The sequence below is a fragment of the Pelobates fuscus genome, chromosome 2 (assembly GCF_036172605.1).
Source record: "Pelobates fuscus isolate aPelFus1 chromosome 2, aPelFus1.pri, whole genome shotgun sequence".
Classification (NCBI taxonomy): Eukaryota; Metazoa; Chordata; class Amphibia; order Anura; family Pelobatidae; genus Pelobates; species Pelobates fuscus.
Genome location: NC_086318.1, coordinates 354,132,397 through 354,153,706, shown reverse-complemented (window position 1 = coordinate 354,153,706; position 21,310 = coordinate 354,132,397). Strand labels below are relative to the sequence as shown.

At 42.8% G+C, this 21,310-nt stretch overlaps 25 non-coding genes across 25 annotated transcripts; all 25 read left to right on the top strand.

Annotated features, from left to right (window-relative positions):
- The first annotated feature begins 161 nt into the window (after positions 1–161).
- LOC134590663 (U1 spliceosomal RNA) lies at positions 162–328 on the top strand. Its single transcript, XR_010087552.1, has one exon. It is a non-coding gene; the product is annotated as a U1 spliceosomal RNA (small nuclear RNA).
- An 899-nt stretch (positions 329–1,227) lies between these two features.
- Positions 1,228–1,368, top strand: LOC134593293 (U4 spliceosomal RNA). Its single transcript, XR_010089795.1, has one exon. It is a non-coding gene; the product is annotated as a U4 spliceosomal RNA (small nuclear RNA).
- A 473-nt stretch (positions 1,369–1,841) lies between these two features.
- Positions 1,842–2,008, top strand: LOC134589962 (U1 spliceosomal RNA). Its single transcript, XR_010086957.1, has one exon. It is a non-coding gene; the product is annotated as a U1 spliceosomal RNA (small nuclear RNA).
- Positions 2,009–2,907: 899 nt separating this feature from the next.
- LOC134592871 (U4 spliceosomal RNA) lies at positions 2,908–3,048 on the top strand. Its single transcript, XR_010089434.1, has one exon. It is a non-coding gene; the product is annotated as a U4 spliceosomal RNA (small nuclear RNA).
- Positions 3,049–3,527: 479 nt separating this feature from the next.
- LOC134590662 (U1 spliceosomal RNA) lies at positions 3,528–3,694 on the top strand. Its single transcript, XR_010087551.1, has one exon. It is a non-coding gene; the product is annotated as a U1 spliceosomal RNA (small nuclear RNA).
- Positions 3,695–4,593: 899 nt separating this feature from the next.
- Positions 4,594–4,734, top strand: LOC134593292 (U4 spliceosomal RNA). Its single transcript, XR_010089794.1, has one exon. It is a non-coding gene; the product is annotated as a U4 spliceosomal RNA (small nuclear RNA).
- Positions 4,735–5,211: 477 nt separating this feature from the next.
- Positions 5,212–5,378, top strand: LOC134590661 (U1 spliceosomal RNA). The gene has a single exon (XR_010087550.1). It is a non-coding gene; the product is annotated as a U1 spliceosomal RNA (small nuclear RNA).
- Positions 5,379–6,277: 899 nt separating this feature from the next.
- Positions 6,278–6,418, top strand: LOC134593291 (U4 spliceosomal RNA). Its single transcript, XR_010089793.1, has one exon. It is a non-coding gene; the product is annotated as a U4 spliceosomal RNA (small nuclear RNA).
- Positions 6,419–6,891: 473 nt separating this feature from the next.
- LOC134589960 (U1 spliceosomal RNA) lies at positions 6,892–7,058 on the top strand. Its single transcript, XR_010086956.1, has one exon. It is a non-coding gene; the product is annotated as a U1 spliceosomal RNA (small nuclear RNA).
- An 899-nt stretch (positions 7,059–7,957) lies between these two features.
- LOC134593075 (U4 spliceosomal RNA) lies at positions 7,958–8,098 on the top strand. Its single transcript, XR_010089610.1, has one exon. It is a non-coding gene; the product is annotated as a U4 spliceosomal RNA (small nuclear RNA).
- A 479-nt stretch (positions 8,099–8,577) lies between these two features.
- Positions 8,578–8,744, top strand: LOC134589959 (U1 spliceosomal RNA). Its single transcript, XR_010086955.1, has one exon. It is a non-coding gene; the product is annotated as a U1 spliceosomal RNA (small nuclear RNA).
- Positions 8,745–9,643: 899 nt separating this feature from the next.
- LOC134592870 (U4 spliceosomal RNA) lies at positions 9,644–9,784 on the top strand. Its single transcript, XR_010089433.1, has one exon. It is a non-coding gene; the product is annotated as a U4 spliceosomal RNA (small nuclear RNA).
- A 479-nt stretch (positions 9,785–10,263) lies between these two features.
- Positions 10,264–10,430, top strand: LOC134590924 (U1 spliceosomal RNA). Its single transcript, XR_010087778.1, has one exon. It is a non-coding gene; the product is annotated as a U1 spliceosomal RNA (small nuclear RNA).
- Positions 10,431–11,329: 899 nt separating this feature from the next.
- Positions 11,330–11,470, top strand: LOC134592869 (U4 spliceosomal RNA). Its single transcript, XR_010089432.1, has one exon. It is a non-coding gene; the product is annotated as a U4 spliceosomal RNA (small nuclear RNA).
- A 479-nt stretch (positions 11,471–11,949) lies between these two features.
- Positions 11,950–12,116, top strand: LOC134590923 (U1 spliceosomal RNA). The gene has a single exon (XR_010087777.1). It is a non-coding gene; the product is annotated as a U1 spliceosomal RNA (small nuclear RNA).
- Positions 12,117–13,015: 899 nt separating this feature from the next.
- On the top strand, positions 13,016–13,156 carry LOC134592868 (U4 spliceosomal RNA). Its single transcript, XR_010089431.1, has one exon. It is a non-coding gene; the product is annotated as a U4 spliceosomal RNA (small nuclear RNA).
- A 479-nt stretch (positions 13,157–13,635) lies between these two features.
- On the top strand, positions 13,636–13,802 carry LOC134590922 (U1 spliceosomal RNA). Its single transcript, XR_010087776.1, has one exon. It is a non-coding gene; the product is annotated as a U1 spliceosomal RNA (small nuclear RNA).
- An 899-nt stretch (positions 13,803–14,701) lies between these two features.
- LOC134593289 (U4 spliceosomal RNA) lies at positions 14,702–14,842 on the top strand. The gene has a single exon (XR_010089792.1). It is a non-coding gene; the product is annotated as a U4 spliceosomal RNA (small nuclear RNA).
- A 473-nt stretch (positions 14,843–15,315) lies between these two features.
- LOC134589958 (U1 spliceosomal RNA) lies at positions 15,316–15,482 on the top strand. Its single transcript, XR_010086954.1, has one exon. It is a non-coding gene; the product is annotated as a U1 spliceosomal RNA (small nuclear RNA).
- Positions 15,483–16,381: 899 nt separating this feature from the next.
- On the top strand, positions 16,382–16,522 carry LOC134593073 (U4 spliceosomal RNA). The gene has a single exon (XR_010089609.1). It is a non-coding gene; the product is annotated as a U4 spliceosomal RNA (small nuclear RNA).
- Positions 16,523–17,001: 479 nt separating this feature from the next.
- Positions 17,002–17,168, top strand: LOC134589956 (U1 spliceosomal RNA). The gene has a single exon (XR_010086953.1). It is a non-coding gene; the product is annotated as a U1 spliceosomal RNA (small nuclear RNA).
- An 899-nt stretch (positions 17,169–18,067) lies between these two features.
- On the top strand, positions 18,068–18,208 carry LOC134592867 (U4 spliceosomal RNA). Its single transcript, XR_010089430.1, has one exon. It is a non-coding gene; the product is annotated as a U4 spliceosomal RNA (small nuclear RNA).
- Positions 18,209–18,681: 473 nt separating this feature from the next.
- Positions 18,682–18,848, top strand: LOC134589955 (U1 spliceosomal RNA). Its single transcript, XR_010086952.1, has one exon. It is a non-coding gene; the product is annotated as a U1 spliceosomal RNA (small nuclear RNA).
- Positions 18,849–19,747: 899 nt separating this feature from the next.
- LOC134593072 (U4 spliceosomal RNA) lies at positions 19,748–19,888 on the top strand. The gene has a single exon (XR_010089608.1). It is a non-coding gene; the product is annotated as a U4 spliceosomal RNA (small nuclear RNA).
- A 479-nt stretch (positions 19,889–20,367) lies between these two features.
- On the top strand, positions 20,368–20,534 carry LOC134589954 (U1 spliceosomal RNA). The gene has a single exon (XR_010086951.1). It is a non-coding gene; the product is annotated as a U1 spliceosomal RNA (small nuclear RNA).
- Positions 20,535–21,310: the final 776 nt, after the last annotated feature.

Below are 21,310 nucleotides of genomic sequence, written 5' to 3'. Positions count from 1 at the left end.
CAACGATCAGCCACGAGGTTTGGTAATCTTTTGTAGCCTTCTATCATTTGGATTATTTATTTGCTCTTCTTTTTTTTTTTTTTTAACTTGCTTTATTATTTCACCACAGCCTAAAGGAAAGGCTTCCCATCGGGCGTGCCTTTGAATGTACCCGTCATGTCATACTTACCTGGCAGGGGAGCAATAGCCATGCTCCCTAAGGTGGCTCTCCCAGAGTGAGGCTGGTTCATTGCACTCCGTACCAGTTGACCTCTGCGATTTCCTCAAATGTGGGAAACTCGACTGCATAATTTATGGTAGTGGGGGACTGCGTTCGCGCTTTCCCCTGTGTTTGCTTGCTTGACAAAAATAGAGAACTTCACCAATTCTGACGAAGGATAATTTCAGCCACGGCACCCGTCTTCTTTGGCTCTTACTTTCCACATCAAGCAGGCAGCGACAATCATTTCCTAGGCTTGATCATTTTTATTATCTATGTTTTCTGGAGACCAGTTTTAAGCCAGAATTTCACTTTTTATTTTAACTTTTCAGCTTTTTTTTCATCATTTTTTTATCCTGACTTCTTTTGATTTATTGTATGCTTCAATGCAATGGAAGAAATAAAGAATTGGAGACCTATATTACGTCTTCCAACAGAACGTAACGTTTGATTGAATTTCTGGGAAAAAAAGATTTTCTGGATCAAGGCAGTGAATTGCCGCTTGAGACAATCAGACCAAACCTTAGGAATAGCTGGGTGGTCGCTAGCACTTACTAATGAACACCATGGAATTTTGAAAAAGCCACCACAAATGTTCTTTCAGCCCTGTTGAGTGTGGATGAAGAGAAGACAGGTGCTAGGCAAGGGTCATTCCTATCGATGGAGTCATGAAATGTGTGACTTTGGGGACGAACGTAGACCAGCGGATTGTGTACTCTGCCTAATGGCTGCTGTAGTAGAATCTTGGCAAAACTGTTTCCAAAGAGAGAAAAAAAATTGTACAAGGTTTGCTGCAAGATATGGTTGCCCTCACTCTCTGTTATAGGTTTGGAACCATTCCAAGATGCCATATAAGAAGACCGAGGAATTTGTTGGGGTTTAAGCTTCCCTGTAGGAGGAAGCGGGCCTAATTAGAATATTGCCTCCCATAATCCTTTGCAATGGCTTATGGTCATGAACTTTTTCTCACCGCTGTCTTAAAGTGTCCTTACGTGGTAGCTCTTAAAAGCTGGCCCACTTGAACAGCTAGCTTTGCGCAGTGGCAGTATCGTAGCCCATGAGGTCAATCCGAGGCGTGATTATTGCTAATTGAAAACTTTACCCAATACCCTGCCATGATGACTTGAAATACAGTCAGCATTGGCAATTTTTGACAGGCTCTAAGGAGACTGAAAGATTGGTTTAATAAAAGTTTATGGCGCCCCATGTCTAGGGCGTGTCTTACGTGACTCCCGTTTCTTCCTGAGCTCTGTTGCACCATTCCTTCCGCTGGCTTCTTAGCATTTCCCTTTTACCTTTCTCTCCCACTGAATTCACTTGTTTCCGGCAGCACACTATTCTCACTACATGCTACGAATTCCCATCCTTCGGCTCATTGGCCTAGCATTTGCCTTTATGCAAATTGCTCCTTCGCACCCTGAATCCAGCTCAATTATTCACACCTAACCACCTGAAGGCACTAAAATTACTGGTAGCTAAGGAAAACAACGATCAGCCACGAGGTTTGGTAATCTTTTGTAGCCTTCTATCATTTGGATTATTTATTTGCTTTTTTTTTTTTTTTAAACTTACTTTATTATTTCACCACAGCCTAAAGGAAAGGCTTCCCAGCGGGCGTGCCTTTGAATGTACCCGTCATGTCATACTTACCTGGCAGGGGAGCAATAGCCATGATCCCTAAGGTGGCTCTCCCAGAGTGAGGCTGGTTCATTGCACTCCGTACCAGTTGACCTCTGCGATTTCCTCAAATGTGGGAAACTCGACTGCATAATTTATGGTAGTGGGGGACTGCGTTCGCGCTTTCCCCTGTGTTTGCTTGTTTGACAAAAATAGAGAACTTCACCAATTCTGATGAAGGATAATTTCAGCCACGGCACCCGTCTTCTTTGGCTCTTACTTTCCACATCAAGCAGGCAGCGACAATCATTTCCTAGGCTTGATCATTTTTATTATCTATGTTTTCTGGAGACCAGTTTTAAGCCAGAATTTCACTTTTTATTTTAACTTTTCAGCTTTTTTTTCATCATTTTTTTATCCTGACTTCTTTTGATTTATTGTATGCTTCAATGCAATGGAAGAAATAAAGAATTGGAGACCTATATTACGTCTTCCAACAGAACGTAACGTTTGATTGAATTTCTGGGAAAAAAAGATTTTCTGGATCAAGGCAGTGAATTGCCGCTTGAGACAATCAGACCAAACCTTAGGAATAGCTGGGTGGTCGCTAGCACTTACTAATGAACTTCATGGAATTTTGAAAAAGCCACCACAAATGTTCTTTCAGCCCTGTTGAGTGTGGATGAAGAGAAGACAGGTGCTAGGCAAGGGTCATTCCTATCGATGGAGTCATGAAATGTGTGACTTTGGGGACGAACGTAGACCAGCGGATTGTGTACTCTGCCTAATGGCTGCTGTAGTAGAATCTTGGCAAAACTGTTTCCAAAGAGAGAAAAAAAATTGTACAAGGTTTGCTGCAAGATATGGTTGCCCTCACTCTCTGTTATAGGTTTGGAACCATTCCAAGATGCCATATAAGAAGACCGAGGAATTTGTTGGGGTTTAAGCTTCCCTGTAGGAGGAAGCGGGCCTAATTAGAATATTGCCTCCCACAATCCTTTGCAATGGCTTATGGTCATGAACTTTTTCTCACCGCTGTCTTAAAGTGTCCTTACGTGGTAGCTCTTAAAAGCTGGCCCACTTGAACAGTTAACTTTGCGCAGTGGCAGTATCGTAGCCCATGAGGTCAATCCGAGGCGTGATTATTGCTAATTGAAAACTTTACCCAATACCCCGCCATGATGACTTGAAATACAGTCAGCATTGGCAATTTTTGACAGGCTCTAAGGAGACTGAAAGATTGGTTTAAAAAAAGTTTATGGCGCCCCATGTCTAGGGCGTGTCTTACGTGACTCCCGTTTCTTCCTGAGCTCTGTTGCACCATTCCTTCCGCTGGCTTCCTTGCATTTCCCTTTTACCTTTCTCTCCCACTGAATCCACTTGTTTCCGGCAGCACACTATTCTCACTACATGCTACGAATTCCCATCCTTCGGCTCATTGGCCTAGCATTTGCCTTTATGCAAATTGCTCCTTCGCACCCTGAATCCAGCTCAATTATTCACACCTAACCACCTGAAGGCACTAAAATTACTGGTAGCTAAGGAAAACAACGATCAGCCACGAGGTTTGGTAATCTTTTGTAGCCTTCTATCATTTGGATTATTTATTTGCTCTTCTTTTTTTTTTTTTTTTAAACTTGCTTTATTATTTCACCACAGCCTAAAGGAAAGGCTTCCCAGCGGGCGTGCCTTTGAATGTACCCATCATGTCATACTTACCTGGCAGGGGAGCAATAGCCATGCTCCCTAAGGTGGCTCTCCCAGAGTGAGGCTGGTTCATTGCACTCCGTACCAGTTGACCTCTGCGATTTCCTCAAATGTGGGAAACTCGACTGCATAATTTATGGTAGTGGGGGACTGCGTTCGCGCTTTCCCCTGTGTTTGCTTGTTTGACAAAAATAGAGAACTTCACCAATTCTGACGAAGGATAATTTCAGCCACGGCACCCGTCTTCTTTGGCTCTTACTTTCCACATCAAGCAGGCAGCGACAATCATTTCCTAGGCTTGATCATTTTTATTATCTATGTTTTCTGGAGACCAGTTTTAAGCCAGAATTTCACTTTTTATTTTAACTTTTCAGCTTTTTTTTCATCATTTTTTTATCCTGACTTCTTTTGATTTATTGTATGCTTCAATGCAATGGAAGAAATAAAGAATTGGAGACCTATATTACGTCTTCCAACAGAACGTAACGTTTGATTGAATTTCTGGGAAAAAAAGATTTTCTGGATCAAGGCAGTGAATTGCCGCTTGAGACAATCAGACCAAACCTTAGGAATAGCTGGGTGGTCGCTAGCACTTACTAATGAACACCATGGAATTTTGAAAAAGCCACCACAAATGTTCTTTCAGCCCTGTTGAGTGTGGATGAAGAGAAGACAGGTGCTAGGCAAGGGTCATTCCTATCGATGGAGTCATGAAATGTGTGACTTTGGGGACGAACGTAGACCAGCGGATTGTGTACTCTGCCTAATGGCTGCTGTAGTAGAATCTTGGCAAAACTGTTTCCAAAGAGAGAAAAAAAATTGTACAAGGTTTGCTGCAAGATATGGTTGCCCTCACTCTCTGTTATAGGTTTGGAACCATTCCAAGATGCCATATAAGAAGACCGAGGAATTTGTTGGGGTTTAAGCTTCCCTGTAGGAGGAAGCGGGCCTAATTAGAATATTGCCTCCCATAATCCTTTGCAATGGCTTATGGTCATGAACTTTTTCTCACCGCTGTCTTAAAGTGTCCTTACGTGGTAGCTCTTAAAAGCTGGCCCACTTGAACAGCTAGCTTTGCGCAGTGGCAGTATCGTAGCCCATGAGGTCAATCCGAGGCGTGATTATTGCTAATTGAAAACTTTACCCAATACCCTGCCATGATGACTTGAAATACAGTCAGCATTGGCAATTTTTGACAGGCTCTAAGGAGATTGAAAGATTGGTTTAATAAAAGTTTATGGCGCCCCATGTCTAGGGCGTGTCTTACGTGACTCCCGTTTCTTCCTGAGCTCTGTTGCACCATTCCTTCCGCTGGCTTCCTTGCATTTCCCTTTTACCTTTCTCTCCCACTGAATCCACTTGTTTCCGGCAGCACACTATTCTCACTACATGCTACGAATTCCCATCCTTCGGCTCATTGGCCTAGCATTTGCCTTTATGCAAATTGCTCCTTCGCACCCTGAATCCAGCTCAATTATTCACACCTAACCACCTGAAGGCACTAAAATTACTGGTAGCTAAGGAAAACAACGATCAGCCACGAGGTTTGGTAATCTTTTGTAGCCTTCTATCATTTGGATTATTTATTTGCTCTTCTTTTTTTTTTTTTTTAACTTGCTTTATTATTTCACCACAGCCTAAAGGAAAGGCTTCCCATCGGGCGTGCCTTTGAATGTACCCGTCATGTCATACTTACCTGGCAGGGGAGCAATAGCCATGCTCCCTAAGGTGGCTCTCCCAGAGTGAGGCTGGTTCATTGCACTCCGTACCAGTTGACCTCTGCGATTTCCTCAAATGTGGGAAACTCGACTGCATAATTTATGGTAGTGGGGGACTGCGTTCGCGCTTTCCCCTGTGTTTGCTTGTTTGACAAAAATAGAGAACTTCACCAATTCTGACGAAGGATAATTTCAGCCACGGCACCCGTCTTCTTTGGCTCTTACTTTCCACATCAAGCAGGCAGCGACAATCATTTCCTAGGCTTGATCATTTTTATTATCTATGTTTTCTGGAGACCAGTTTTAAGCCAGAATTTCACTTTTTATTTTAACTTTTCAGCTTTTTTTTCATCATTTTTTTATCCTGACTTCTTTTGATTTATTGTATGCTTCAATGCAATGGAAGAAATAAAGAATTGGAGACCTATATTACGTCTTCCAACAGAACGTAACGTTTGATTGAATTTCTGGGAAAAAAAGATTTTCTGGATCAAGGCAGTGAATTGCCGCTTGAGACAATCAGACCAAACCTTAGGAATAGCTGGGTGGTCGCTAGCACTTACTAATGAACACCATGGAATTTTGAAAAAGCCACCACAAATGTTCTTTCAGCCCTGTTGAGTGTGGATGAAGAGAAGACAGGTGCTAGGCAAGGGTCATTCCTATCGATGGAGTCATGAAATGTGTGACTTTGGGGACGAACGTAGACCAGCGGATTGTGTACTCTGCCTAATGGCTGCTGTAGTAGAATCTTGGCAAAACTGTTTCCAAAGAGAGAAAAAAAATTGTACAAGGTTTGCTGCAAGATATGGTTGCCCTCACTCTCTGTTATAGGTTTGGAACCATTCCAAGATGCCATATAAGAAGACCGAGGAATTTGTTGGGGTTTAAGCTTCCCTGTAGGAGGAAGCGGGCCTAATTAGAATATTGCCTCCCATAATCCTTTGCAATGGCTTATGGTCATGAACTTTTTCTCACCGCTGTCTTAAAGTGTCCTTACGTGGTAGCTCTTAAAAGCTGGCCCACTTGAACAGCTAGCTTTGCGCAGTGGCAGTATCGTAGCCCATGAGGTCAATCCGAGGCGTGATTATTGCTAATTGAAAACTTTACCCAATACCCTGCCATGATGACTTGAAATACAGTCAGCATTGGCAATTTTTGACAGGCTCTAAGGAGACTGAAAGATTGGTTTAATAAAAGTTTATGGCGCCCCATGTCTAGGGCGTGTCTTACGTGACTCCCGTTTCTTCCTGAGCTCTGTTGCACCATTCCTTCCGCTGGCTTCTTAGCATTTCCCTTTTACCTTTCTCTCCCACTGAATTCACTTGTTTCCGGCAGCACACTATTCTCACTACATGCTACGAATTCCCATCCTTCGGCTCATTGGCCTAGCATTTGCCTTTATGCAAATTGCTCCTTCGCACCCTGAATCCAGCTCAATTATTCACACCTAACCACCTGAAGGCACTAAAATTACTGGTAGCTAAGGAAAACAACGATCAGCCACGAGGTTTGGTAATCTTTTGTAGCCTTCTATCATTTGGATTATTTATTTGCTTTTTTTTTTTTTTTAAACTTACTTTATTATTTCACCACAGCCTAAAGGAAAGGCTTCCCAGCGGGCGTGCCTTTGAATGTACCCGTCATGTCATACTTACCTGGCAGGGGAGCAATAGCCATGATCCCTAAGGTGGCTCTCCCAGAGTGAGGCTGGTTCATTGCACTCCGTACCAGTTGACCTCTGCGATTTCCTCAAATGTGGGAAACTCGACTGCATAATTTATGGTAGTGGGGGACTGCGTTCGCGCTTTCCCCTGTGTTTGCTTGTTTGACAAAAATAGAGAACTTCACCAATTCTGACGAAGGATAATTTCAGTCACGGCACCCGTCTTCTTTGGCTCTTACTTTCCGCATCAAGCAGGCAGCGACAATCATTTCCTAGGCTTGATCATTTTTATTATCTATGTTTTCTGGAGACCAGTTTTAAGCCAGAATTTCACTTTTTATTTTAACTTTTCAGCTTTTTTTTCATCATTTTTTTATCCTGACTTCTTTTGATTTATTGTATGCTTCAATGCAATGGAAGAAATAAAGAATTGGAGACCTATATTACGTCTTCCAACAGAACGTAACGTTTGATTGAATTTCTGGGAAAAAAAAAATTTCTGGATCAAGGCAGTGAATTGCCGCTTGAGACAATCAGACCAAACCTTAGGAATAGCTGGGTGGTCGCTAGCACTTACTAATGAACACCATGGAATTTTGAAAAAGCCACCACAAATGTTCTTTCAGCCCTGTTGAGTGTGGATGAAGAGAAGACAGGTGCTAGGCAAGGGTCATTCCTATCGATGGAGTCATGAAATGTGTGACTTTGGGGACGAACGTAGACCAGCGGATTGTGTACTCTGCCTAATGGCTGCTGTAGTAGAATCTTGGCAAAACCGTTTCCAAAGAGAGAAAAAAAATTGTACAAGGTTTGCTGCAAGATATGGTTGCTCTCACTCTCTGTTATAGGTTTGGAACCATTCCAAGATGCCATATAAGAAGACCGAGGAATTTGTTGGGGTTTAAGCTTCCCTGTAGGAGGAAGCGGGCCTAATTAGAATATTGCCTCCCACAATCCTTTGCAATGGCTTATGGTCATGAACTTTTTCTCACCGCTGTCTTAAAGTGTCCTTACGTGGTAGCTCTTAAAAGCTGGCCCACTTGAACAGTTATCTTTGCGCAGTGGCAGTATCGTAGCCCATGAGGTCAATCCGAGGCGTGATTATTGCTAATTGAAAACTTTACCCAATACCCCGCCATGATGACTTGAAATACAGTCAGCATTGGCAATTTTTGACAGGCTCTAAGGGGACTGAAAGATTGGTTTAAAAAAAGTTTATGGCGCCCCATGTCTAGGGCGTGTCTTACGTGACTCCCGTTTCTTCCTGAGCTCTGTTGCACCATTCCTTCCGCTGGCTTCCTTGCATTTCCCTTTTACCTTTCTCTCCCACTGAATCCACTTGTTTCCGGCAGCACACTATTCTCACTACATGCTACGAATTCCCATCCTTCGGCTCATTGGCCTAGCATTTGCCTTTATGCAAATTGCTCCTTCGCACCCTGAATCCAGCTCAATTATTCACACCTAACCACCTGAAGGCACTAAAATTACTGGTAGCTAAGGAAAACAACGATCAGCCACGAGGTTTGGTAATCTTTTGTAGCCTTCTATCATTTGGATTATTTATTTGCTCTTCTTTTTTTTTTTTTTTTAAACTTGCTTTATTATTTCACCACAGCCTAAAGGAAAGGCTTCCCAGCGGGCGTGCCTTTGAATGTACCCGTCATGTCATACTTACCTGGCAGGGGAGCAATAGCCATGATCCCTAAGGTGGCTCTCCCAGAGTGAGGCTGGTTCATTGCACTCCGTACCAGTTGACCTCTGCGATTTCCTCAAATGTGGGAAACTCGACTGCATAATTTATGGTAGTGGGGGACTGCGTTCGCGCTTTCCCCTGTGTTTGCTTGTTTGACAAAAATAGAGAACTTCACCAATTCTGATGAAGGATAATTTCAGCCACGGCACCCGTCTTCTTTGGCTCTTACTTTCCACATCAAGCAGGCAGCGACAATCATTTCCTAGGCTTGATCATTTTTATTATCTATGTTTTCTGGAGACCAGTTTTAAGCCAGAATTTCACTTTTTATTTTAACTTTTCAGCTTTTTTTTCATCATTTTTTTATCCTGACTTCTTTTGATTTATTGTATGCTTCAATGCAATGGAAGAAATAAAGAATTGGAGACCTATATTACGTCTTCCAACAGAACGTAACGTTTGATTGAATTTCTGGGAAAAAAAGATTTTCTGGATCAAGGCAGTGAATTGCCGCTTGAGACAATCAGACCAAACCTTAGGAATAGCTGGGTGGTCGCTAGCACTTACTAATGAACACCATGGAATTTTGAAAAAGCCACCACAAATGTTCTTTCAGCCCTGTTGAGTGTGGATGAAGAGAAGACAGGTGCTAGGCAAGGGTCATTCCTATCGATGGAGTCATGAAATGTGTGACTTTGGGGACGAACGTAGACCAGCGGATTGTGTACTCTGCCTAATGGCTGCTGTAGTAGAATCTTGGCAAAACTGTTTCCAAAGAGAGAAAAAAAATTGTACAAGGTTTGCTGCAAGATATGGTTGCCCTCACTCTCTGTTATAGGTTTGGAACCATTCCAAGATGCCATATAAGAAGACCGAGGAATTTGTTGGGGTTTAAGCTTCCCTGTAGGAGGAAGCGGGCCTAATTAGAATATTGCCTCCCACAATCCTTTGCAATGGCTTATGGTCATGAACTTTTTCTCACCGCTGTCTTAAAGTGTCCTTACGTGGTAGCTCTTAAAAGCTGGCCCACTTGAACAGTTAACTTTGCGCAGTGGCAGTATCGTAGCCCATGAGGTCAATCCGAGGCGTGATTATTGCTAATTGAAAACTTTACCCAATACCCCGCCATGATGACTTGAAATACAGTCAGCATTGGCAATTTTTGACAGGCTCTAAGGAGACTGAAAGATTGGTTTAAAAAAAGTTTATGGCGCCCCATGTCTAGGGCGTGTCTTACGTGACTCCCGTTTCTTCCTGAGCTCTGTTGCACCATTCCTTCCGCTGGCTTCCTTGCATTTCCCTTTTACCTTTCTCTCCCACTGAATCCACTTGTTTCCGGCAGCACACTATTCTCACTACATGCTACGAATTCCCATCCTTCGGCTCATTGGCCTAGCATTTGCCTTTATGCAAATTGCTCCTTCGCACCCTGAATCCAGCTCAATTATTCACACCTAACCACCTGAAGGCACTAAAATTACTGGTAGCTAAGGAAAACAACGATCAGCCACGAGGTTTGGTAATCTTTTGTAGCCTTCTATCATTTGGATTATTTATTTGCTCTTCTTTTTTTTTTTTTTTTAAACTTGCTTTATTATTTCACCACAGCCTAAAGGAAAGGCTTCCCAGCGGGCGTGCCTTTGAATGTACCCATCATGTCATACTTACCTGGCAGGGGAGCAATAGCCATGATCCCTAAGGTGGCTCTCCCAGAGTGAGGCTGGTTCATTGCACTCCGTACCAGTTGACCTCTGCGATTTCCTCAAATGTGGGAAACTCAACTGCATAATTTATGGTAGTGGGGGACTGCGTTCGCGCTTTCCCCTGTGTTTGCTTGTTTGACAAAAATAGAGAACTTCACCAATTCTGACGAAGGATAATTTCAGCCACGGCACCCGTCTTCTTTGGCTCTTACTTTCCACATCAAGCAGGCAGCGACAATCATTTCCTAGGCTTGATCATTTTTATTATCTATGTTTTCTGGAGACCAGTTTTAAGCCAGAATTTCACTTTTTATTTTAACTTTTCAGCTTTTTTTTCATCATTTTTTTATCCTGACTTCTTTTGATTTATTGTATGCTTCAATGCAATGGAAGAAATAAAGAATTGGAGACCTATATTACGTCTTCCAACAGAACGTAACGTTTGATTGAATTTCTGGGAAAAAAAGATTTTCTGGATCAAGGCAGTGAATTGCCGCTTGAGACAATCAGACCAAACCTTAGGAATAGCTGGGTGGTCGCTAGCACTTACTAATGAACACCATGGAATTTTGAAAAAGCCACCACAAATGTTCTTTCAGCCCTGTTGAGTGTGGATGAAGAGAAGACAGGTGCTAGGCAAGGGTCATTCCTATCGATGGAGTCATGAAATGTGTGACTTTGGGGACGAACGTAGACCAGCGGATTGTGTACTCTGCCTAATGGCTGCTGTAGTAGAATCTTGGCAAAACTGTTTCCAAAGAGAGAAAAAAAATTGTACAAGGTTTGCTGCAAGATATGGTTGCCCTCACTCTCTGTTATAGGTTTGGAACCATTCCAAGATGCCATATAAGAAGACCGAGGAATTTGTTGGGGTTTAAGCTTCCCTGTAGGAGGAAGCGGGCCTAATTAGAATATTGCCTCCCACAATCCTTTGCAATGGCTTATGGTCATGAACTTTTTCTCACCGCTGTCTTAAAGTGTCCTTACGTGGTAGCTCTTAAAAGCTGGCCCACTTGAACAGTTAACTTTGCGCAGTGGCAGTATCGTAGCCCATGAGGTCAATCCGAGGCGTGATTATTGCTAATTGAAAACTTTACCCAATACCCCGCCATGATGACTTGAAATACAGTCAGCATTGGCAATTTTTGACAGGCTCTAAGGAGACTGAAAGATTGGTTTAAAAAAAGTTTATGGCGCCCCATGTCTAGGGCGTGTCTTACGTGACTCCCGTTTCTTCCTGAGCTCTGTTGCACCATTCCTTCCGCTGGCTTCCTTGCATTTCCCTTTTACCTTTCTCTCCCACTGAATCCACTTGTTTCCGGCAGCACACTATTCTCACTACATGCTACGAATTCCCATCCTTCGGCTCATTGGCCTAGCATTTGCCTTTATGCAAATTGCTCCTTCGCACCCTGAATCCAGCTCAATTATTCACACCTAACCACCTGAAGGCACTAAAATTACTGGTAGCTAAGGAAAACAACGATCAGCCACGAGGTTTGGTAATCTTTTGTAGCCTTCTATCATTTGGATTATTTATTTGCTCTTCTTTTTTTTTTTTTTTTAAACTTGCTTTATTATTTCACCACAGCCTAAAGGAAAGGCTTCCCAGCGGGCGTGCCTTTGAATGTACCCATCATGTCATACTTACCTGGCAGGGGAGCAATAGCCATGATCCCTAAGGTGGCTCTCCCAGAGTGAGGCTGGTTCATTGCACTCCGTACCAGTTGACCTCTGCGATTTCCTCAAATGTGGGAAACTCAACTGCATAATTTATGGTAGTGGGGGACTGCGTTCGCGCTTTCCCCTGTGTTTGCTTGTTTGACAAAAATAGAGAACTTCACCAATTCTGACGAAGGATAATTTCAGCCACGGCACCCGTCTTCTTTGGCTCTTACTTTCCACATCAAGCAGGCAGCGACAATCATTTCCTAGGCTTGATCATTTTTATTATCTATGTTTTCTGGAGACCAGTTTTAAGCCAGAATTTTACTTTTTATTTTAACTTTTCAGCTTTTTTTTCATCATTTTTTTATCCTGACTTCTTTTGATTTATTGTATGCTTCAATGCAATGGAAGAAATAAAGAATTGGAGACCTATATTACGTCTTCCAACAGAACGTAACGTTTGATTGAATTTCTGGGAAAAAAAGATTTTCTGGATCAAGGCAGTGAATTGCCGCTTGAGACAATCAGACCAAACCTTAGGAATAGCTGGGTGGTCGCTAGCACTTACTAATGAACACCATGGAATTTTGAAAAAGCCACCACAAATGTTCTTTCAGCCCTGTTGAGTGTGGATGAAGAGAAGACAGGTGCTAGGCAAGGGTCATTCCTATCGATGGAGTCATGAAATGTGTGACTTTGGGGACGAACGTAGACCAGCGGATTGTGTACTCTGCCTAATGGCTGCTGTAGTAGAATCTTGGCAAAACTGTTTCCAAAGAGAGAAAAAAAATTGTACAAGGTTTGCTGCAAGATATGGTTGCCCTCACTCTCTGTTATAGGTTTGGAACCATTCCAAGATGCCATATAAGAAGACCGAGGAATTTGTTGGGGTTTAAGCTTCCCTGTAGGAGGAAGCGGGCCTAATTAGAATATTGCCTCCCACAATCCTTTGCAATGGCTTATGGTCATGAACTTTTTCTCACCGCTGTCTTAAAGTGTCCTTACGTGGTAGCTCTTAAAAGCTGGCCCACTTGAACAGTTAACTTTGCGCAGTGGCAGTATCGTAGCCCATGAGGTCAATCCGAGGCGTGATTATTGCTAATTGAAAACTTTACCCAATACCCCGCCATGATGACTTGAAATACAGTCAGCATTGGCAATTTTTGACAGGCTCTAAGGAGACTGAAAGATTGGTTTAAAAAAAGTTTATGGCGCCCCATGTCTAGGGCGTGTCTTACGTGACTCCCGTTTCTTCCTGAGCTCTGTTGCACCATTCCTTCCGCTGGCTTCCTTGCATTTCCCTTTTACCTTTCTCTCCCACTGAATCCACTTGTTTCCGGCAGCACACTATTCTCACTACATGCTACGAATTCCCATCCTTCGGCTCATTGGCCTAGCATTTGCCTTTATGCAAATTGCTCCTTCGCACCCTGAATCCAGCTCAATTATTCACACCTAACCACCTGAAGGCACTAAAATTACTGGTAGCTAAGGAAAACAACGATCAGCCACGAGGTTTGGTAATCTTTTGTAGCCTTCTATCATTTGGATTATTTATTTGCTCTTCTTTTTTTTTTTTTTTTAAACTTGCTTTATTATTTCACCACAGCCTAAAGGAAAGGCTTCCCAGCGGGCGTGCCTTTGAATGTACCCATCATGTCATACTTACCTGGCAGGGGAGCAATAGCCATGATCCCTAAGGTGGCTCTCCCAGAGTGAGGCTGGTTCATTGCACTCCGTACCAGTTGACCTCTGCGATTTCCTCAAATGTGGGAAACTCAACTGCATAATTTATGGTAGTGGGGGACTGCGTTCGCGCTTTCCCCTGTGTTTGCTTGTTTGACAAAAATAGAGAACTTCACCAATTCTGACGAAGGATAATTTCAGCCACGGCACCCGTCTTCTTTGGCTCTTACTTTCCACATCAAGCAGGCAGCGACAATCATTTCCTAGGCTTGATCATTTTTATTATCTATGTTTTCTGGAGACCAGTTTTAAGCCAGAATTTCACTTTTTATTTTAACTTTTCAGCTTTTTTTTCATCATTTTTTTATCCTGACTTCTTTTGATTTATTGTATGCTTCAATGCAATGGAAGAAATAAAGAATTGGAGACCTATATTACGTCTTCCAACAGAACGTAACGTTTGATTGAATTTCTGGGAAAAAAAGATTTTCTGGATCAAGGCAGTGAATTGCCGCTTGAGACAATCAGACCAAACCTTAGGAATAGCTGGGTGGTCGCTAGCACTTACTAATGAACACCATGGAATTTTGAAAAAGCCACCACAAATGTTCTTTCAGCCCTGTTGAGTGTGGATGAAGAGAAGACAGGTGCTAGGCAAGGGTCATTCCTATCGATGGAGTCATGAAATGTGTGACTTTGGGGACGAACGTAGACCAGCGGATTGTGTACTCTGCCTAATGGCTGCTGTAGTAGAATCTTGGCAAAACTGTTTCCAAAGAGAGAAAAAAAATTGTACAAGGTTTGCTGCAAGATATGGTTGCCCTCACTCTCTGTTATAGGTTTGGAACCATTCCAAGATGCCATATAAGAAGACCGAGGAATTTGTTGGGGTTTAAGCTTCCCTGTAGGAGGAAGCGGGCCTAATTAGAATATTGCCTCCCATAATCCTTTGCAATGGCTTATGGTCATGAACTTTTTCTCACCGCTGTCTTAAAGTGTCCTTACGTGGTAGCTCTTAAAAGCTGGCCCACTTGAACAGCTAGCTTTGCGCAGTGGCAGTATCGTAGCCCATGAGGTCAATCCGAGGCGTGATTATTGCTAATTGAAAACTTTACCCAATACCCTGCCATGATGACTTGAAATACAGTCAGCATTGGCAATTTTTGACAGGCTCTAAGGAGACTGAAAGATTGGTTTAATAAAAGTTTATGGCGCCCCATGTCTAGGGCGTGTCTTACGTGACTCCCGTTTCTTCCTGAGCTCTGTTGCACCATTCCTTCCGCTGGCTTCTTAGCATTTCCCTTTTACCTTTCTCTCCCACTGAATTCACTTGTTTCCGGCAGCACACTATTCTCACTACATGCTACGAATTCCCATCCTTCGGCTCATTGGCCTAGCATTTGCCTTTATGCAAATTGCTCCTTCGCACCCTGAATCCAGCTCAATTATTCACACCTAACCACCTGAAGGCACTAAAATTACTGGTAGCTAAGGAAAACAACGATCAGCCACGAGGTTTGGTAATCTTTTGTAGCCTTCTATCATTTGGATTATTTATTTGCTTTTTTTTTTTTTTTAAACTTACTTTATTATTTCACCACAGCCTAAAGGAAAGGCTTCCCAGCGGGCGTGCCTTTGAATGTACCCGTCATGTCATACTTACCTGGCAGGGGAGCAATAGCCATGATCCCTAAGGTGGCTCTCCCAGAGTGAGGCTGGTTCATTGCACTCCGTACCAGTTGACCTCTGCGATTTCCTCAAATGTGGGAAACTCGACTGCATAATTTATGGTAGTGGGGGACTGCGTTCGCGCTTTCCCCTGTGTTTGCTTGTTTGACAAAAATAGAGAACTTCACCAATTCTGACGAAGGATAATTTCAGTCACGGCACCCGTCTTCTTTGGCTCTTACTTTCCGCATCAAGCAGGCAGCGACAATCATTTCCTAGGCTTGATCATTTTTATTATCTATGTTTTCTGGAGACCAGTTTTAAGCCAGAATTTCACTTTTTATTTTAACTTTTCAGCTTTTTTTTCATCATTTTTTTATCCTGACTTCTTTTGATTTATTGTATGCTTCAATGCAATGGAAGAAATAAAGAATTGGAGACCTATATTACGTCTTCCAACAGAACGTAACGTTTGATTGAATTTCTGGGAAAAAAAAAATTTCTGGATCAAGGCAGTGAATTGCCGCTTGAGACAATCAGACCAAACCTTAGGAATAGCTGGGTGGTCGCTAGCACTTACTAATGAACACCATGGAATTTTGAAAAAGCCACCACAAATGTTCTTTCAGCCCTGTTGAGTGTGGATGAAGAGAAGACAGGTGCTAGGCAAGGGTCATTCCTATCGATGGAGTCATGAAATGTGTGACTTTGGGGACGAACGTAGACCAGCGGATTGTGTACTCTGCCTAATGGCTGCTGTAGTAGAATCTTGGCAAAACCGTTTCCAAAGAGAGAAAAAAAATTGTACAAGGTTTGCTGCAAGATATGGTTGCTCTCACTCTCTGTTATAGGTTTGGAACCATTCCAAGATGCCATATAAGAAGACCGAGGAATTTGTTGGGGTTTAAGCTTCCCTGTAGGAGGAAGCGGGCCTAATTAGAATATTGCCTCCCACAATCCTTTGCAATGGCTTATGGTCATGAACTTTTTCTCACCGCTGTCTTAAAGTGTCCTTACGTGGTAGCTCTTAAAAGCTGGCCCACTTGAACAGTTATCTTTGCGCAGTGGCAGTATCGTAGCCCATGAGGTCAATCCGAGGCGTGATTATTGCTAATTGAAAACTTTACCCAATACCCCGCCATGATGACTTGAAATACAGTCAGCATTGGCAATTTTTGACAGGCTCTAAGGGGACTGAAAGATTGGTTTAAAAAAAGTTTATGGCGCCCCATGTCTAGGGCGTGTCTTACGTGACTCCCGTTTCTTCCTGAGCTCTGTTGCACCATTCCTTCCGCTGGCTTCCTTGCATTTCCCTTTTACCTTTCTCTCCCACTGAATCCACTTGTTTCCGGCAGCACACTATTCTCACTACATGCTACGAATTCCCATCCTTCGGCTCATTGGCCTAGCATTTGCCTTTATGCAAATTGCTCCTTCGCACCCTGAATCCAGCTCAATTATTCACACCTAACCACCTGAAGGCACTAAAATTACTGGTAGCTAAGGAAAACAACGATCAGCCACGAGGTTTGGTAATCTTTTGTAGCCTTCTATCATTTGGATTATTTATTTGCTCTTCTTTTTTTTTTTTTTTTAAACTTGCTTTATTATTTCACCACAGCCTAAAGGAAAGGCTTCCCAGCGGGCGTGCCTTTGAATGTACCCGTCATGTCATACTTACCTGGCAGGGGAGCAATAGCCATGATCCCTAAGGTGGCTCTCCCAGAGTGAGGCTGGTTCATTGCACTCCGTACCAGTTGACCTCTGCGATTTCCTCAAATGTGGGAAACTCGACTGCATAATTTATGGTAGTGGGGGACTGCGTTCGCGCTTTCCCCTGTGTTTGCTTGTTTGACAAAAATAGAGAACTTCACCAATTCTGACGAAGGATAATTTCAGTCACGGCACCCGTCTTCTTTGGCTCTTACTTTCCGCATCAAGCAGGCAGCGACAATCATTTCCTAGGCTTGATCATTTTTATTATCTATGTTTTCTGGAGACCAGTTTTAAGCCAGAATTTCACTTTTTATTTTAACTTTTCAGCTTTTTTTTCATCATTTTTTTATCCTGACTTCTTTTGATTTATTGTATGCTTCAATGCAATGGAAGAAATAAAGAATTGGAGACCTATATTACGTCTTCCAACAGAACGTAACGTTTGATTGAATTTCTGGGAAAAAAAAAATTTCTGGATCAAGGCAGTGAATTGCCGCTTGAGACAATCAGACCAAACCTTAGGAATAGCTGGGTGGTCGCTAGCACTTACTAATGAACACCATGGAATTTTGAAAAAGCCACCACAAATGTTCTTTCAGCCCTGTTGAGTGTGGATGAAGAGAAGACAGGTGCTAGGCAAGGGTCATTCCTATCGATGGAGTCATGAAATGTGTGACTTTGGGGACGAACGTAGACCAGCGGATTGTGTACTCTGCCTAATGGCTGCTGTAGTAGAATCTTGGCAAAACTGTTTCCAAAGAGAGAAAAAAAATTGTACAAGGTTTGCTGCAAGATATGGTTGCCCTCACTCTCTGTTATAGGTTTGGAACCATTCCAAGATGCCATATAAGAAGACCGAGGAATTTGTTGGGGTTTAAGCTTCCCTGTAGGAGGAAGCGGGCCTAATTAGAATATTGCCTCCCACAATCCTTTGCAATGGCTTATGGTCATGAACTTTTTCTCACCGCTGTCTTAAAGTGTCCTTACGTGGTAGCTCTTAAAAGCTGGCCCACTTGAACAGTTAACTTTGCGCAGTGGCAGTATCGTAGCCCATGAGGTCAATCCGAGGCGTGATTATTGCTAATTGAAAACTTTACCCAATACCCCGCCATGATGACTTGAAATACAGTCAGCATTGGCAATTTTTGACAGGCTCTAAGGAGACTGAAAGATTGGTTTAAAAAAAGTTTATGGCGCCCCATGTCTAGGGCGTGTCTTACGTGACTCCCGTTTCTTCCTGAGCTCTGTTGCACCATTCCTTCCGCTGGCTTCCTTGCATTTCCCTTTTACCTTTCTCTCCCACTGAATCCACTTGTTTCCGGCAGCACACTATTCTCACTACATGCTACGAATTCCCATCCTTCGGCTCATTGGCCTAGCATTTGCCTTTATGCAAATTGCTCCTTCGCACCCTGAATCCAGCTCAATTATTCACACCTAACCACCTGAAGGCACTAAAATTACTGGTAGCTAAGGAAAACAACGATCAGCCACGAGGTTTGGTAATCTTTTGTAGCCTTCTATCATTTGGATTATTTATTTGCTTTTTTTTTTTTTTTAAACTTACTTTATTATTTCACCACAGCCTAAAGGAAAGGCTTCCCAGCGGGCGTGCCTTTGAATGTACCCGTCATGTCATACTTACCTGGCAGGGGAGCAATAGCCATGATCCCTAAGGTGGCTCTCCCAGAGTGAGGCTGGTTCATTGCACTCCGTACCAGTTGACCTCTGCGATTTCCTCAAATGTGGGAAACTCGACTGCATAATTTATGGTAGTGGGGGACTGCGTTCGCGCTTTCCCCTGTGTTTGCTTGTTTGACAAAAATAGAGAACTTCACCAATTCTGACGAAGGATAATTTCAGTCACGGCACCCGTCTTCTTTGGCTCTTACTTTCCGCATCAAGCAGGCAGCGACAATCATTTCCTAGGCTTGATCATTTTTATTATCTATGTTTTCTGGAGACCAGTTTTAAGCCAGAATTTCACTTTTTATTTTAACTTTTCAGCTTTTTTTTCATCATTTTTTTATCCTGACTTCTTTTGATTTATTGTATGCTTCAATGCAATGGAAGAAATAAAGAATTGGAGACCTATATTACGTCTTCCAACAGAACGTAACGTTTGATTGAATTTCTGGGAAAAAAAAAATTTCTGGATCAAGGCAGTGAATTGCCGCTTGAGACAATCAGACCAAACCTTAGGAATAGCTGGGTGGTCGCTAGCACTTACTAATGAACACCATGGAATTTTGAAAAAGCCACCACAAATGTTCTTTCAGCCCTGTTGAGTGTGGATGAAGAGAAGACAGGTGCTAGGCAAGGGTCATTCCTATCGATGGAGTCATGAAATGTGTGACTTTGGGGACGAACGTAGACCAGCGGATTGTGTACTCTGCCTAATGGCTGCTGTAGTAGAATCTTGGCAAAACCGTTTCCAAAGAGAGAAAAAAAATTGTACAAGGTTTGCTGCAAGATATGGTTGCTCTCACTCTCTGTTATAGGTTTGGAACCATTCCAAGATGCCATATAAGAAGACCGAGGAATTTGTTGGGGTTTAAGCTTCCCTGTAGGAGGAAGCGGGCCTAATTAGAATATTGCCTCCCACAATCCTTTGCAATGGCTTATGGTCATGAACTTTTTCTCACCGCTGTCTTAAAGTGTCCTTACGTGGTAGCTCTTAAAAGCTGGCCCACTTGAACAGTTATCTTTGCGCAGTGGCAGTATCGTAGCCCATGAGGTCAATCCGAGGCGTGATTATTGCTAATTGAAAACTTTACCCAATACCCCGCCATGATGACTTGAAATACAGTCAGCATTGGCAATTTTTGACAGGCTCTAAGGGGACTGAAAGATTGGTTTAAAAAAAGTTTATGGCGCCCCATGTCTAGGGCGTGTCTTACGTGACTCCCGTTTCTTCCTGAGCTCTGTTGCACCATTCCTTCCGCTGGCTTCCTTGCATTTCCCTTTTACCTTTCTCTCCCACTGAATCCACTTGTTTCCGGCAGCACACTATTCTCACTACATGCTACGAATTCCCATCCTTCGGCTCATTGGCCTAGCATTTGCCTTTATGCAAATTGCTCCTTCGCACCCTGAATCCAGCTCAATTATTCACACCTAACCACCTGAAGGCACTAAAATTACTGGTAGCTAAGGAAAACAACGATCAGCCACGAGGTTTGGTAATCTTTTGTAGCCTTCTATCATTTGGATTATTTATTTGCTCTTCTTTTTTTTTTTTTTTTAAACTTGCTTTATTATTTCACCACAGCCTAAAGGAAAGGCTTCCCAGCGGGCGTGCCTTTGAATGTACCCGTCATGTCATACTTACCTGGCAGGGGAGCAATAGCCATGATCCCTAAGGTGGCTCTCCCAGAGTGAGGCTGGTTCATTGCACTCCGTACCAGTTGACCTCTGCGATTTCCTCAAATGTGGGAAACTCGACTGCATAATTTATGGTAGTGGGGGACTGCGTTCGCGCTTTCCCCTGTGTTTGCTTGTTTGACAAAAATAGAGAACTTCACCAATTCTGATGAAGGATAATTTCAGCCACGGCACCCGTCTTCTTTGGCTCTTACTTTCCACATCAAGCAGGCAGCGACAATCATTTCCTAGGCTTGATCATTTTTATTATCTATGTTTTCTGGAGACCAGTTTTAAGCCAGAATTTCACTTTTTATTTTAACTTTTCAGCTTTTTTTTCATCATTTTTTTATCCTGACTTCTTTTGATTTATTGTATGCTTCAATGCAATGGAAGAAATAAAGAATTGGAGACCTATATTACGTCTTCCAACAGAACGTAACGTTTGATTGAATTTCTGGGAAAAAAAGATTTTCTGGATCAAGGCAGTGAATTGCCGCTTGAGACAATCAGACCAAACCTTAGGAATAGCTGGGTGGTCGCTAGCACTTACTAATGAACACCATGGAATTTTGAAAAAGCCACCACAAATGTTCTTTCAGCCCTGTTGAGTGTGGATGAAGAGAAGACAGGTGCTAGGCAAGGGTCATTCCTATCGATGGAGTCATGAAATGTGTGACTTTGGGGACGAACGTAGACCAGCGGATTGTGTACTCTGCCTAATGGCTGCTGTAGTAGAATCTTGGCAAAACTGTTTCCAAAGAGAGAAAAAAAATTGTACAAGGTTTGCTGCAAGATATGGTTGCCCTCACTCTCTGTTATAGGTTTGGAACCATTCCAAGATGCCATATAAGAAGACCGAGGAATTTGTTGGGGTTTAAGCTTCCCTGTAGGAGGAAGCGG